Source organism: Tachypleus tridentatus, chromosome 1 (assembly GCF_004210375.1).
Source record: "Tachypleus tridentatus isolate NWPU-2018 chromosome 1, ASM421037v1, whole genome shotgun sequence".
Lineage (NCBI taxonomy): Eukaryota > Metazoa > Arthropoda > Merostomata > Xiphosura > Limulidae > Tachypleus > Tachypleus tridentatus.
The window spans coordinates 62209008-62225842 of NC_134825.1; the positions used below are offsets into that span (position 1 = coordinate 62209008).

At 32.3% G+C, this 16835-nt stretch overlaps 1 long non-coding RNA gene across 1 annotated transcript in view; it reads left to right on the forward strand.

Moving 5' to 3' along the window:
• Window positions 1-16352, forward strand: part of LOC143249959 (uncharacterized) — a 114616-nt gene extending 98264 nt beyond the window's left edge. The window contains exons 2-4 of the long non-coding RNA XR_013028057.1: window positions 14246-14281; window positions 15201-15257; window positions 16198-16352. This is a non-coding gene — a long non-coding RNA (uncharacterized LOC143249959). The remainder of the gene's footprint in view (window positions 1-14245; window positions 14282-15200; window positions 15258-16197) is intronic.
• The last annotated feature ends 483 nt before the right edge of the window (window positions 16353-16835 follow it).

A 16835-nucleotide genomic window follows, 5' to 3' on the forward strand; every position in this document is an offset into this window, starting at 1 on the left:
TCAAGATTGGATGCATTATATCACTGTATTAAAAGGTCATTAAATGGCCACGCTTAACCATGGCGGGCCAACAATGATTGCTTACATCTAATCGTATTTTCTTATTTTACTGCAGGTTGATGCGATTCGGTAGTTTATTTTGTGTTATTTTTGTTGTTTTCAATGCAGTCTTACCCAATGAGCTATCGGTTCTGTCTGTCTCTGTATATAAAAACTCGAATTTTAGAAGCATAAGCCTTCAAGCTTCCGGCTGAACCAGGTGAAGACAAGGGAAACAATACTTGGATCCGGGGATTTGCAGTACATTATGTTAACAAGTAAGTCATCTCTGGCCGTGTTGAGTGTCAGCTTTCAACCGAAGTCGCTTGAAAGGCTTGTTTATCAGTAAATAATTTCTACTTTTGACTAACTTATACACAACTATTATATCGGAAATGAAATGTTTGACCTCTGCCATCCAGCGTACGAATACATTCGTTTTTGTTGTTTTATAATACTTATACTAACGAATTTTTCTTGGTTTATGATATTGGCATTGACTAGTTATGAACCAGAGAGAACATTTTATTCGGCATCAAAGTATCTACGTGTACAGCAAGAGAAATATAATGAAACAGCATCCACATAAAATTGTATAATAAAATACAGGAAATATTCGTAAAATAAACCATTTCAGTAGCTACTTATTTTGTTATGGATACAAATGTCGAAGCATTTAGAAAACCACAAGAGAAGATGAAATATCAGATATCTGCATCTTGAGACCACGCCTACTACATCATATGTCTAAGCAGTCTTCTGTCAGCCAAGATAATTAAACAGCTTTTATATTACTCATTTATTAAATATATTTTGTATGCAAATTCCAACTTCGTTCTCTAAACCGACAAATACACATTTTTTACCAGCTGTGTAAACACTGAAGCAATTATGCAGGCATAAGTCGTCCAATAAGGGTGCCAAGTGTAGGGAATGCAGACCAAACTGATTCAAAGATTTTCCTACATGTATACACCCCTCACAGTGTGGTGTAACATTTAAACAGAAGTGTCCATCTCTTAATAATGAAGATCACACTTATTGTCCTGGTCTTGACCTTCGATGTTTTTGGTAGCGGTCACAGATCTAAAATTTCAAGACCACCACGTTCGAATCAAAATGGTCCAACACCAAGAGTAATGATGATAATGCGTTTTGTCCGAAATGTCATCTGTGGGGAGTCGTTATTTTATAAGAATCTCAATATAATCACGGTATGAGTTTGGTTTATGTTTAAATTAAATCGAATATGTTAATATCAAACATTGTCTATATTCACATAAAGCTTTCTTTATATCATATTGTTTTGAATTACCCCACACTATTCCTCTGTAGGAATTACGTGCTGTGTTTTCTAACTTACTATTAGTGTTGTTTTGACGTTGTTTTTATTTTTAAAATTGTTTATTATTAACTCCTATTAGGACTGTGTGTGATTCAATGTGTGTAGCACCAGAGTGTGGATATGAAAGTACAACGTTCGCATCTGTCTATTGCAATATTGTAGAAAATAATACAATTACACTTCATAATATTTCGTCAAGAGAAGAGTGACAGTGAAGTTAAACTATTCACTTTTAGTTGTAGTTTGTAAAAATATCCGAAAGAAAAAGTTAAGCTCTTTGCATTATGTTGTTGGTAGTTGTAATAATGCGCGTTTGAGAACAAGGAATGAAATAATATTATGTTGAAAGAACGACAGCACTTGTTTTGCTTTCACTAATATATATATATATAAATCAATAGTAGGAAAATCACCTAGTTTGGATACATTGGTTTGATTTAATGAAAATCAATTAATGGATTACCGGTATCCTCTTCATTGCAGGGGATCTAGCCTGAATCTATAAACTTACTGCCGATTCAGAGGAGTACACCTTGACAATGATATAATTTTAAGCCTAAATATACTTCTGTGTAATTAAGCGCAAAAGGTGATCATGTGTAACATCGATATCGGATGTCTCAGAAGTATTAAATGGTCTAGATACATCGCTCATTGATCAAAATTGCAGTTTTCTGAGATATTAATATGATAATATGGAAGAATATGAAAGTGGATAACATACCATTAAAACCAGACATAGTCCAATGATTGTTTTAAACTAGAAAGATAACTGATTTCAAGAAAACGTGTTTTCCAGCCGATCCACTCTGTGTCAATGACGAACTGAAACAACAGATCATAGGCTGCCTGAAGAAGTAAGTTTTGCAGCATCACACTAACTTTTACGCCCGGTGGTAAATGGTCTTAATATACCAATATTAATTATTGGCTGGACGACAATGGTACACAGCACAAAAAATAATTTGTTTTCTTTTTAAGAAGGAAATAATTGAAGACTCTTTTTGTTATCGTAGTTATTCACACAATTTGATTTCCAAATGTTCTTAGTTACAAAGTTAAATTTGATTTTATGTGGATTTGGGATTTACGAACACCGTCTCCTCTGTTAAAACAATAACAGATGAAACTTTGGGATGAAAGGTTTACGAATGGGCAGGATTATTGGGATTTAACGCTGAAGGAAGAGATACTAGAAATAGAAGTGGAGCTCGTTACTTCTACGAAATACGGCGTTTAGGAAAATGGTCACACTTGCTTACATAACAAGCAGTATATAGAGTTGACGTTTGAAAATACAGTTACAGTGTGGCATACAGATGTGGAATGAGTATTTGAAACATATTAGGTTCAAAGATGTTTAGGATTAGGGGTGTTTGGTGATTTTAGGCTGGAGTATTTGTTATTAGTTTCTATACAAAGGAGAATATAGTCAGTAATTATAAGTTTTAATAGAAGGATATGGAAATGATTCCATTGAATGAAAGGTGAAAACCATCCTTCACTGAGAAGTATGTCATGGCTTAAAGTTAGTTTTGTAAAGGAAAGATAAGAATTAGTTAAGTGGACAGAGATTGTACATGAGAGCGTTAACTTTGTCACTTGTGTAGCTGTGCATGAAATTCATATCGAACCCAATCAGTATAGTTAGTGTTTAAAGGATCGGCCAGGTGGTTAAGCTCCTCCACTCTTAATTTTTGAGGGTCGCGGGTTCGAATCCCAGTCACACCAAACATGTTTGGGGGCGTTATAATGTCACGGTCAATCCCACTATTCGTTGTTAAAAGAAAATCCCATGAGTTGGCAGTGGGTGGTGATGACTAGATGCTTTCCCTCTAGTCTTAACCTGCTAAATTAGGTACGACTAGCCCAGATAATCCTCTTAGTTTTGTGCGAAATTAAAAAAACAAGCCAAACGAAATCTTCTCAAAAATATACTTAACCTATATACTTGTTTTAAACTTTCAGTTCACAAGCTGACCTATTTTTCTCAGGTGGTTAAGGTACTAAACACCTAATCCGAGGATCGCGTGTTCCAATTCCCATCACACCACATATGCTCACCATTTCAGCCGTGGGGACGTTATAATGTGTCAGTCAATTCCATTATTCGTTGATAAAATAGTAGCCTGAGAATTGGTGATAACAAGCTGTCTTCCCTCTAGTCTTACACTGCTAAATTGGGGACGGCTAATGGAAATAGCACTCGTGTAGCTTTGCGAGAAATTCGAAACAAACCAAATGTAGGTTCTAGACTTCTGTCTTTATTTGTCTGCTGTTTACTCGTGTAACATTGTTTATATACTCGTAATAAATCGTCAACTCGTCTTCATAAATACAACACCGTAATCAGTGGATACGTTCCCATTTGGGGACACAACAGATAACCCCATTTGGCATTGCTATAAGAAAACTCATAAATTTGCATTCATGCATTTTATCTTTAAAACAAGTAGAATGAAGGTGTGCCAAAATAACTATATTCCTCAGTTTTTTTAGATACTGTTAATTTATTATTTATAATGTTATTTATTTTTGATGCATTGTTAGCAACAGTAGACCCTCACATGAGTGAGGAAAAACGCTTTATTCTTTTTCAAGAATAAGAGTTTACTTTCAACACATTGTAGCTGATTTGTAGAGTATGTTAAATTTATAGAAGGACAATTATGTATGCTTTGAATAGAGATACGTTTTGTAAATATGAATATTTATTATGTTTGTGATAAATTGAAAATAAATTACAGGTGATTCGGGTATCCATACGGTAAGAGATCATAAGCAAGTAGTTATCACATCAAGATAAATATACAAATGAAACTGCACAGATTGTTTCATTCTAACACTTACAATGTCTCACGATTTAGAGTGAAAGGAAGGGAAGCGCTATCTAGTAACGTGGTATGATATAAGAATTTTAATATTTATAAACTTCTTAATTTACTATAGGTTGCAATTATTTTATTGACAAGGAATAACTATTGTTTTGTTCCTGAATTTCGCGCAAAGCTACTCAAGGGCTGTCTGCGCTAGTCGTCCCTAATTTAGGAGTGCTAGACAAGAGGGAAGATAGCTAGTCATCGCTCTTGGGCTACTCTTTTACCAACGAATAGTGGGATTGACCGTCACATCATAACAACGCCCCCCGGCTGAAAGGGCGGAAATGTTTGGTGCGACCGAGATTCGAACCCGCGACTTTCGGATCACGAGTCGAACGCCTTGGCACGCTTGGCCATGCCGAGCCTAGCAATAACTAAGAGAACGGTACACAAAACTAACAGATAAAGTAGTAACGGCTATTTGACCTTTATTTTGAAAGTGTGACAAAATAATGATTTGTATATACATGTTTCGAAAACGTTACTCCTCCATATTATTGACCTATTTCCCATATGCTCTTTGACAATTTTTTGTAATTTATAGAACAAATTAAACAGATACTAAAATTAAATTCTCGAAAGCAAGAATTCCTTATGATATTTATCTAAACAATTTGTTTGGAGGAAAGCTATGAATGAAAAACTACACTTTACACGAAATAAGTTTTCTATCAAGAAGATACTGTTTTTTGTTTTGTTTTTTCTCCTTTGTTTTCACAGATCAGCGATACTGTAGATGTAATAAAAGCTGTGGTAAGTAGATATTTTTCTTCGTTTACTTATATTTCTCATAGATAATATTCTATTATAATTGTATTAGGATAAATAAATATTTTTACTTCCAGGCATTAATGCTAACATCTGATTTTTGGCTTTTAAATTTTTTACTTTGCTTTTAAAGTATAATTTTTTAAAACAGAATTTCTTAATATTAAAGATAGAAAATTTTTACACGTTTCGATGTTATAATGTTTTGTCTTCCTTCTGAGCAGTATTCTGATATTTGTAAAGAAAACAGTTGACTTTGAAAGGCATGAAAATTAAATATTTTATCAAGTATTCCGTTTTTAAACTATTTATAAAACATATTAGATACTGGAAGAACTTCATCTAAGACGATGAGAAAGAATATATATATATATTTGAATAGCCTAAATCAGACAGTCATTTGCATAAAAGTTCATTTGTAGTTTTATATTGACTTAAATAATTAGAACTTACAATCACTCAATGTTCTTTTGTTTGAAATATATTCCTTATGACAACCTAAATAGTTTTTATGCAATAAAGAACTCGCTCTTGAATGTCTCGTTGTTTCTCCTTCTAGAATGAATCGTGCTTTGGAATGCTTATCAGTTTGAAAATGATTCTGTGTTCCCAACAGGTAAGTTCAATCTAATTTTGTTGAAGGCATCAGATGAAATTGTGCAAAATGTTTAATTTATAATTTTTGAGGAGTTAAGTTATAACGTACCTTTTACTTATAAATTTCATCATCAGATGAAGCTACTCATATAATTAGTAGATATTTTGATCAAACAAAAATATATTGGATCTGAGTGCTTAAATGTTTTAAGGTGCAACAACCTAAATATGCATTAACCGCGAGTATAATACATGTACAATGCTTATAATTGAACAAGTTGTAATGAGTCCTCTGGTGAAACATTAAGTTTACTAACTTACAGCGCTAAATTCTGGGGTCGATTCACCGTCTGTCATAATGTAAATTTTAGGTTTACACCTGAATATTTTCTTACTACAGAAGTAGTGGGTGGTTGTAGTTTTCTGGTATGTCTTGTATGATTGTGGTGTTTTTGGTAATTTAGATGCATTTTGTGTGTGTGTTTCTGTTTCTTTTTTTTTTGTTTTTTCTAACTTCTAGTCTTCCCTATTGTGAAGCCTTCGTCGTCAGAATTTGTTTCGTTAAATGAACAGTTAAATGAAAAGTACCATATTTGTCTTCCTGGTGATTAAATTAGCTTATAATTAATAGTATTAGACAGATTATATTTTAATAAGTATGGTTATGTTCGATAAAAGATTAGATATATGATTTTTTACACAATGTAGGTGAGTAAAATATAAATATTTTTATAACATTTAGCTTATAGGTACTAAAAAAGATACATATTAACAACAGTTCAAAGAGTGAACAAGGATCGTGCTCTTGGATGTGGCGGTTATCACCACGATCTCTAAACAAGAGATTTTGTTGATTCTAACACTCGAAAATCTACAAGTTAGAGAGCAGGCGGGACTTGCGCATTACATATCCAACAATATACGTCACACGCATCACATTGACACACCTGTAAAATTAAATCAATTGTACAACAGTTAATCCATCAAAAGTACCAGAAGTAGTAGTGTTTTGTTTTGATGACTGTTTGAACTATATTTGCAGGCGCTTTCTCTTAGAAATGGCCTGGTGGGTTAAGGCGTTCGACTCGTAATCCGAGGGTCGCGGGTTCGAATGCCGGTCGCACCAAACATGCTCGCTCTTTCAGCCGTCGGAGCGTTATAAGGTTTCGGTCAATCCCACTATTCGTTGGTAAAAGAGTAGCCCAAGAGTTGGGGTAGTGACTAGCTGCTTTTCTTCTTGTCTTACAGTGCTAACTTAGGGACGGCTAGCACAGATAGCCCTCGAGTAGGTTTGTGCGAAATTCCAAAAGAAACAAACAAACAATCCAATAATTTACTGACTTAATCTTCAAAATATAAACTATTATGAGATATCTGTGTGTAAATTTCCACATAAACAGAGCTTTTACCACGGGTTTTCTCAACCGTACAATTATATTTTTACTTAATTTTTTTTCAAATACATGATGACTTATTCTACCTAATTTCTACGGGCCTAGTAACAAATAATCCATAACTAAATAACTTCTTTATATAGGTGAATTTTTAACTGCTCAAAAATTTTTGATATCTACGAGAGGTTATCTTAAGCATTGTATCCGTCAGGTCAAGGGAAATATTAGAAGCACAACATATCCTCTGTGGCACAAGTATCAATAACGTTTCACTTTGCATGTGTTATTTTACGCCATTATAACATTAACACGACGTAGACAATAAAATTTGTGTTTCTTCTTTTATATGATTCAAATACATGTATCACATTATTCAGGGGGGTTTTGAAGACAGCGTATCGCTAAATGTGTAGACAAACGTATAAAAGAGAACTCCAGATGAACTACAAAGACTGAAGATATACACTGAATGCGCCAGCAAACGGATACAATAAGCAAAATCAATGATCAATAGTATAATAGTATTAGATAAAATGGAGAGGAAGAAAGCGTTATGGATGTAGGATAGACATACAAGCTGGCAGACGGACAAACATAAAGACTAACAAAGTAGGTGAGCAAAACACTGCAAACAGTTAACTGATAAAATACAAATGTTAAAAATAACTAAATAAGTTATTTGATAACACATTAAATCCTGTCTAATCCGGAAATTGCATCGGGCAAAACCTGTACAAGCCGTAAATATCAAAAATTTGCAGTATTATCTCAATATTTTCCTTATAAAACGCTCTCTAGACGGCGCAACCTGCATAGAGCGAACGAAAAACAGACTTTCATCTTCCTCATCAGGATTAGAACCTGAGTAAGGCGGCAAAAATGTTTTTGATTAAATATAAATTTCTTATTTAATTAATAATTTCTTTAAATATTAATAGATTATCGGAAATTTTGTCACAGCAAGTAGTGGTTAAATATATTATGTTCTTTTTTTTGCCGTCATTATTACGAAGGTGGCTATTCGAAAGAATGATTGACTGTACTTTTGGTCGCATTTGCTGATGGGAAAACTAGAAAAACCGTGGGTAATAAGTCAAAATTTGCGCTGTTCAAAATTTAAGAAAGAATCAACTTCTTGTGGAATGGAAAGCGAATAATAAAGTGTAGATGACAAATGCTATATTCCAGGAATTTTGAACATATTAAATCAAAGAATGGAACAAGAAAATAGGAGTATTCTACTTTTCAAGATAATGCAACTTGTCACCCAAAAGTTCACCTTCAGCATGGTATTGAAATATGGATCATTGCAAGAGAACATGTGTAACGACTACGAAAATTGATGTGTTAGATGCATTTGCATTTTGAGTCATTCAATCAAATGCGTAAAAGTTGAATGCGTAATAAAGTGCTTTCAAAACTGTGGATTTATTCTTGATAATGACTGAGATTGTGAAGAAGTTTTTTGTTGTAACGATTCTGGTGAAATCCAAACTCTGAGAAGATTAATGCGGATGATTCTGTGAACGCGGAAAGTTTTGTGAACGTTGAAATGAATATTTTAGCAGAAATTGATGGAATTTATTTAAAATATAAAATAGAATCGTAAGATGGTAACAGTGTGAGAGATTCAGAAGATGGAAAGTTAATAAGGAAATAGAAATTCCTACTTCACCACAAGTGTTAAGTTTCATTAACGCTATCAGATTGTATGGAAAAATAGAGGGGAAAAATTAACTTCCGGAATAAGCCGTAGAACTTGTGTTCTCTTTTAACCGCATGAGAAAGCCCATTAAAAAAACAAAAACAAAAAACGAAACACATGAAATTGGACGCTTTATTCAAATAAATTTGATTAAGATTTTGTGTGCTTGTGTACATTTTGAATTTATATTTTTGTTTTATTCTAATAAATATAGTAGAAACAGTATAATAACTTTATTCACAAACGTCTTACTTCCCTTGAGTCAAGCAAGTATAGCGTTCCGCTCAAAAATTATATATAATTTACGAAATGCATGTTCACTGTCTAAGCCAGAAAACCTGCTTAAGCCGGAAATTCACTTGGTTCCATGAGATTCCGCTTTAGACTGATTTCACTGTATTATGACGAACTAGTTAACAGACTTGGAAACAGGGAAAAATTAGGAACTCGAAAATAGGCTTACTGATGATGAATGGGCGAATAGGTCTGATAAAGTTGGGGCATGTGTGTAGATTAGTTTCCTGAACGAACAGGTCTGGTAATGTTGAGACATGTGGATTAGTTTATAACGGGTCTGATAAAGTTGAGATATGCAGATTAATTTACTGGTAAACGCCAATTAGCACCGAACAGCAGGATAGCTAACTGAAAACAAGAAAGAATGATTAAAAGTGTAGATGAAAGTTTTCAAACATAAAGACACACACCAGATGTACTTCCATAGGGTCCCTGAATGTGTTTCGTTTCAAGAATAAATAAAATTTAAATTAAGAATAATAAATATTTTAAATTAGTTTTTCAAGTTCATATTTCAGTCTGTGTGGTTGTCTTCAGTGTACATAATCCTTCTCGTGATTCACGCCATGCAAACGTTTCACTAACGCCATGACTGTACAAAAGTGCAAAATTAAGCATCTCTCACGTAACTTCATTTTAGTGTCTACTGACAGGCAGTAATATAATGTATAGGAACGAAAGTAACTAAAATAAATGACCTCACCAGGTGGCCATGCAAAAAGCAGAATACAAATATATCGGTAATTCACAAACTTGTATATATATATAAGAGTGTGTATGACTGTTTTCAAGATAGAGAGAAAAATAACAAAACTACCAATTTCGATTTACTTGTGTTGATATTTGAAAGTCACTGACGCTGACTGACATGTCAGTCATTAAACTTCTCTGCAAGATGCTATACGTAACAATGACTACTTCAAACACTCTAACTTGATGAGGACAAATCTCCTGTACCTCAAATGCTGACATTGAAAATGTTAAGTACGTTTTAAGATGGTTTTTACTATTGCTTAAATACCCCATTTTTATCCATAAATCCTACGTATAGTATTATTCAAATACAAAGATTAAAAATACAAAATAGCTTGTCCTTTATCTGGTCTCAAGGTTTTTCTGTTTATCAGAACTTTACATAAAAGCCTACAGCAATATGCATGTACGAATATGTTATACGAACTGATGGGCAATAACGATAGTATGAATTCTTGTGAAAAGTTAAACGAAAAACAGTAGATAAAAATTCCGCTCAGTTGGGCGCAGATAGTCCTCGTGTAGCTTTGCGCGAAATTCAAAACAATCCAAACCGCTCAGTTGAAAAAATTATTTAACGTATAAAAACTTGAAGGAAGCGTTTTACACACACTGTCCGACCTCACTTTGTAACCTACAAAACGGATGGAGGTCAAAACTATCTGTTCAAAAAATAAAACAAGTAGTGATCTGTATAATATAACGCTCATTGAATGACCCCATTCTCCTCATCTGCAGTCTATTCAAACGGTCTTTTCTTGAACACTGTATTCACTGGGACTAAATTAAAAGCGGAATACAACTTTAGATTTCTGTGTTAACTTACTTAACTTTGTAACAAAAAGAATAATAAGTTGTGTCTCGTTCTGCATCTATATAAACTGAAGAGGGATGATTTTCTCGAATATTTTCTGTCAGTACTTAGCATGTCTGCGTGATGTTTCACTTCACTGTAAATTTCAAATCTATTTTATATTTTAACAATGTAGTATTGTAAAAACTGTGTTCTACCCCCTTTGTTCTTGATATTTATAATTTGGTACAGATATGTTTTATCCGGTATTTAGTATTGCCTCTATAATAATTTGACGTGATATATATGTAACAGCAGGTACCGACTAAAATCCACCCCTCATTACAATATATAGTATATAAATACATTCTGTGCACGAACTTGTTTTCTGAACATATTTCATGAATTACATCAGCCACTAATTCGTAACAGATCAACACATTATACACACGCTTAGTAAAGCAACGAATAATACAAATGTAGAAAATTATTCATTCTTTACAATAATGTGTATTATATAAATAAAAAATATTGGAAATGGAGAAAAAGTAATAATAATTTGAATCGAATGAAAATTAAGTGGGGGCAATGATTCTCATTTTTACTGACAACAGAATTCAAACATAAAATTGAATAATTTTTCTATTTCCGCCATTTTTTTCCTACAGTCACAAATATTTTTTTTCAGATTTTCCGGCCTATAATTACACTTACAAACTATTATAATTATTTATTGATTAACTACGTTATAAAAGTGAAATAACCCGCGAACATCATATCACCAAATGTAAAATGTATAATTTATTACATATTTAATATCTTCATTTTGCTACAAATATTTCATAATCATTACATTACAAAAGTAATAAATGTTTTAACTAACACCTGCTGTTCATCCAAGGAACTATGTTTAATATTTTAAATTGTTCAATATTGCACTGGTAAGCAGTAAATTTTCATGTGCGATCACGACTTGTAATGAAACAATCTTTAATGTGTTAATAAAGGACAAAATAAAAAAAGGATAGGGCCTTTAATGTTCACTGGCTGAGCCAATAATACAACATACAAGCTCAGCACAAAAAAGCAGTTGGGCTCTCCAGGAATAGTATAGGGTCACTTTACAGATTGGCCCCTTTTTTCCCTCCCAGGAAGTTCTAAGGATACATGCAAGGTTTGATGAAAATCTTTTAACAGTTTGCTATAAAACCATGTATGAATTACCCAACCTGATTATCACTGATGTAATTATAAAATAAATTCAAATATGTCTATTAATAAAGACCTAAGAATTGCCTTGGAGACATCATCTTCCATAGGCTATTACAGACTTTTTTTTCAAACAAAACTTGAAAGCATATCCATGGAAAGACATATCCATATTGTAAGTAAACACAATAACATGCTTCATTTCAAAACTATCTGAGGTCACACTGCAATTTATTTTTCCTTTTAATATACTATAACATTTTTTTTACTTCAAAAGGAAATTAGAAAAAAAAGTGTATAAGTGAACTATGAAATTAAAGAAATGCAGTAGCATGCATGTGATTGCTAGAAGACCTGAAACTCACTAGTAAAATCCAACTTGTCTGAAGACGTTTTTCTTTTAAGGTGGATATTAACCAAATAAGTGCTGCAAGGCTACGATGCTTTAAAAAATTGGTATGAACACATCCTCAGGTGATGACTTGAAACCAAATCATTGTTTTTCTTAGGCCTGGGAGTTGTTTTTGTTAAGTTATTTTAATGTTGTACTCCTTTTAATTATTAAATAAATCCTGATTTCTAATTTATTATACAGTCTAACAAAATAACAAATTTAAGAAAGTACCTGCTCTGATGGTAAAAATATGTCTACCTGATCAGTTTTGCTATGACCATTTAAAATTATGTCTCTAAAAGAAATGTTCTCAAAAATAAAATCTTTACAATTGTATATTAGAACTAGTTAAACGTGGTAGAACAAATCACAATATAGATGATCAGAGGCATATTATAGACACTCTACAGTTCTCTACTTTTCTCAAGGTCAAGGGTAGGTGATTAGCTCCTCCATATTTAATTTGAGGGTCGCGGGTTCGAATCCCAGTCACACCAAACATACTCTATTTAAATTTGGGGAGTTCACATGTCTGCTTTTTTTTCTCTTCCTGTCACCCAACTGAGCACAGTTCAGTTACTTTCATGAGTTACCACGATTATTCTTTACTTCGAAAATTGTCTTTTTCTTTCGTAATCTGGTCTTTCAGTAATTGTCTAATTTCTTCAACAGGAGGTTAAATTACTTTAGAATTGTATTTGATAAAAATACACTATTGTGTTTTATCTAGTTTCAACATGTTAATATCGCTCTGATATATATCAACAGTTTGGCATTGTCTGTCCAAATGTATCTTCTACATTATTTTATTTTGCTAATGTCCGAACATGGCCAGTGGTTGAGATTTTAAACGTGGTGTAAAAATTTGCCATTTCAGCCGTAGGTGTTGTAATGTGTCAGTGATTACCACTATTCGCTGGTAAAATAGTAGCCCAAGAATTGGTGATGGCTATTTGTCTTCCCATAGTCTTACACCAAATTAGTGATGGCTAGTTTAGATAGCCCTGGTGTAGCTTTGTGTGAAATTCGAAACATACCAAACATGGCTTCTCCACTTTCTGTCTGCTCTTTACTCGTCTAACACGATGTATATATTTATAACTAAATCGTCAGCTCGTCTTCGAATATACAACGCCAAAATCAGTGGTTTGTTCCCTTCTGGGAACAATGTATCCCCATTGCTATAAAAAACTCATACATTTGATTCAAGCATTTCATCTTTAAAACAAATAGAATGAAGGTGTGTCAAAATAAAAATATATTCCACAGTTTTCAGATACTGTTAATTTATTATTTATAATGTTATTTATATTTGATGTATTGTTAGCAAAAGTAGACCCTCACATGAATGAGGAAATACGGTTTTATTCTTTTCTCAAGAATAAGCGTTCACAGACATTGAGCTGAATTGTAGAGTATATTAAATTTATAGAAGGATAATTATGTATGCTTTGAATAGAGATAAGTTTTGTAAATATGTATAGGTATTATGTTTGTGATAAATTGAAAATAAATGTCAGATGATTATGGTGTCTATTCGTTAAGAGATCATTAGCAAGTTGTCGTTACATCTATATAAAAATACAAATGAAAGTGCACAGATCGTTTGATTCTGATATTTTTTCACGATTTAGAGTTAAAGGAAACGCTATCTGGTAACGTAGTTGATATAAGAATTTGAATATTTATGAATTTAAATTTTTTTATAGGTATTTATTTTATTCACTTGACAAGCAACAACTAAGAGTACGGTACACCAAACTAACAGATAAAGTAGTAACAGCTATTTGGTCTTTATTTTAAGAATGTGAATAAACATTGATTTGCATATACATGTTTTGAAAAAGTTATTCCTCCATATTTTTTACCTATTTCACCTATGCTCTTTGAGCATTTTTGTAATTTATAGAAGATATTAAACAGATACTAAAATCAAATTCTCCAAAGGTATGAGATCTATCTAAAGAACTTGTTTAGAGGAAAGCTATGAATGAAAAGATACACTTTACACGAAGTAAGTTTTATTCTATCAAGAACAAACTGTTTTTTGTTTTGTTTTTCTCCTTTTACAGACCAGAGATAGTGCAGAAGCTGTGATAGAAGCTGTGGTAAGTAGATATTTTCTTGATTTACTTATAATATTTCTCATAGATAATATTCTATTAATGATTTTATCAGGATAACTAAATATTTCCAGGTTCGTAAGATGAAGAATAAATTTATCCAACGAATCACGTTTATTGAGGTTGGAAAAAAAAAGTTAAATCCCTTTCAAAATACTTTATAAAATAATGGTTAAAAAATTTGCTCTTAAATTTATTTTTCTTATACATATTTTCAAAGTCTACTACTACCAGATCTTATTTTGAATGTCAATGTGCTGTAACCCATTTTAAATAAAGCTATTTGTTAAATTATTCATTGTTAATTGATGGGTACATTATTTTATGACATCCGTGTACAAGTTAAAAGAAATAATTTTTTTACTTTCTGACATTAACGCTAACATCTAATTTTTTAATTTTATAAATTATATAAAATTTGTTTTAAAAGTATAAATGTTTAAAACATAATGTCTTAATATTAAAAATCGAAAATTGATACACGTCTCGATGTTACAATGTTATAATGTTTTGTCTTCCTTCTAAGCAGTATTCTGATATTTGTAAAAAAAACAGTTGACTTTGAATGGCATAAAAAATTAAATATCATTTTATCATGGATTCCGTTTGAACTATTTATAAAACTTATTTGATTACTTATTAGATACTGGGAGAACATCAACAAATGTCTTTAAGACTATGAGAAACAAATATATATTTGAATAGCCTAAATCAGACAGTTATTTTCATAAAAGATCATTTCTAGTTTATATTAACTTTAATAACTAGTACTTTCAATCATCTCGTGTTGTTTTGTTTGAAATATATTCCTTATGTAGATGTTTATGAAAACCTAAATAGTTTGTATGCAATAAAAATCTCGCTCATGAATGTCTCGTTATTAATGTTCTGTTTCTCCTTCTAGAATGAATCGTGCATTGGAACGTTTATCAATTTGAAAATGATCCTGTGTTCTCAACCGGTAAGTTCAATCTAATTCTGTTGAAGGCATTAGATGAAATTGTGCAAAATGTTTAATTTATAATTGTTGAGGATTTAAGTTATCATGCACCTTTACTTATAAATTTCATTATTAGATGAAGTTATTCATATAATTGGTAGATATTTTGATAAAACGAAAATATATTGGATTTGATGACTTAAATGTTTTAAACTTAATAATCAAATTACGCATTAACCACGAGTATAACAGATGTACAATGCTTTCATTGATCAAGTTATAATAGAGACTACATTAAGTTTAGTAACTTACAGCTTATAATGGGGTTCGATTCACCGCTATGGATACAACAGATAGTCCAATGTAGCATCTCTAGAAACAAACAATTATAATAAAATAAATAAACAGAAAAGTAAAAACTATCACTTGCGGTATTTAACATGTTCTTATTTTAGAATATCATCTGTTTTCTTAAGGATTATGAAAGATGTTTAACACTGAAAATAACCCATCAGTTAAAATGTAGAAAATCGTGTTTTCTTCTTATATCAATGCCACATCGGACTGTCTGCTGAGTCCACGAGGAGAATCGAACCCTTGATTTTAGCGTTGTAAATCCGGAGACATACCGCTGTACTAGCCGGGACGCGTGTTTCCATTATACAGTGTTTTAAGTTGACTCGAGAAAAATTATTTATAAAACTCAAACCAAAGTTTAATATTTTATTGAAACTATATTGTATAAGATAAATTGTTTATCGTATTTAGTTTTGAATAACAAGGTCAAGGACTTTATTTTATATTTTTAACCTCTCACCTACTGACTGATTCGTCTAACGAAATAAAAATTCTATTTCGTTGTTTTACTTTTCAAAGTTTATCGTGGTGTTTGACAAATGTTATTTATGATTACATTATTGTTTTATTGTCACTTTTAAGTCAGGAATTTCATTTATTTCAGAATCGCAGTCAACAGTAAAAAGTCTCAATTTCTTGAAAGACGAATCGGACGTGAAGACCAAATTTGTTCGCACACTTGTCCTATATTAATTACTAACACTTTATACAGAATATGGAAAATTATTAAAAAATATGAATAAAATATTTTTCACTTGCTTTCTGTGTTGTCAGACAGTTTATAAAATTGATTATATTATAGCAGTTCTTCAGCGTTAATTTAAACCTTTAAGTAAATTGTTGTCACAAGATATAGAACCGATGATCACTTCTCAGCGAACTTCTGGACCATGTAAACCACTTTTTTCCCCCGAATTATTAAGAATATTTACAGTTAATGCTTGTTTGTTTTGCATTTCGCTCAAAGCTACACGAAAGCTGTCTGCATTAGCCGTCTCTAATTCAGCAAAGTGTAAGACCACAGGGATTGCAGTTAGTTATCACCATCCATCGCTAACTGTCGGGCTATTCTTTTACCAACGAAGAGTGAGACTAACCGTCACATTATAACGCCCCCACGGATGAAAGTACAAGCTTGTTTGGTGCGACGGGGCTTCGAACCCGCGACCCTCTGATTACGAGTCGAACGCCTTAACCCACCTGGTCATGCCGGGTAAATGTGTTTGAACTGCTTATCATGTG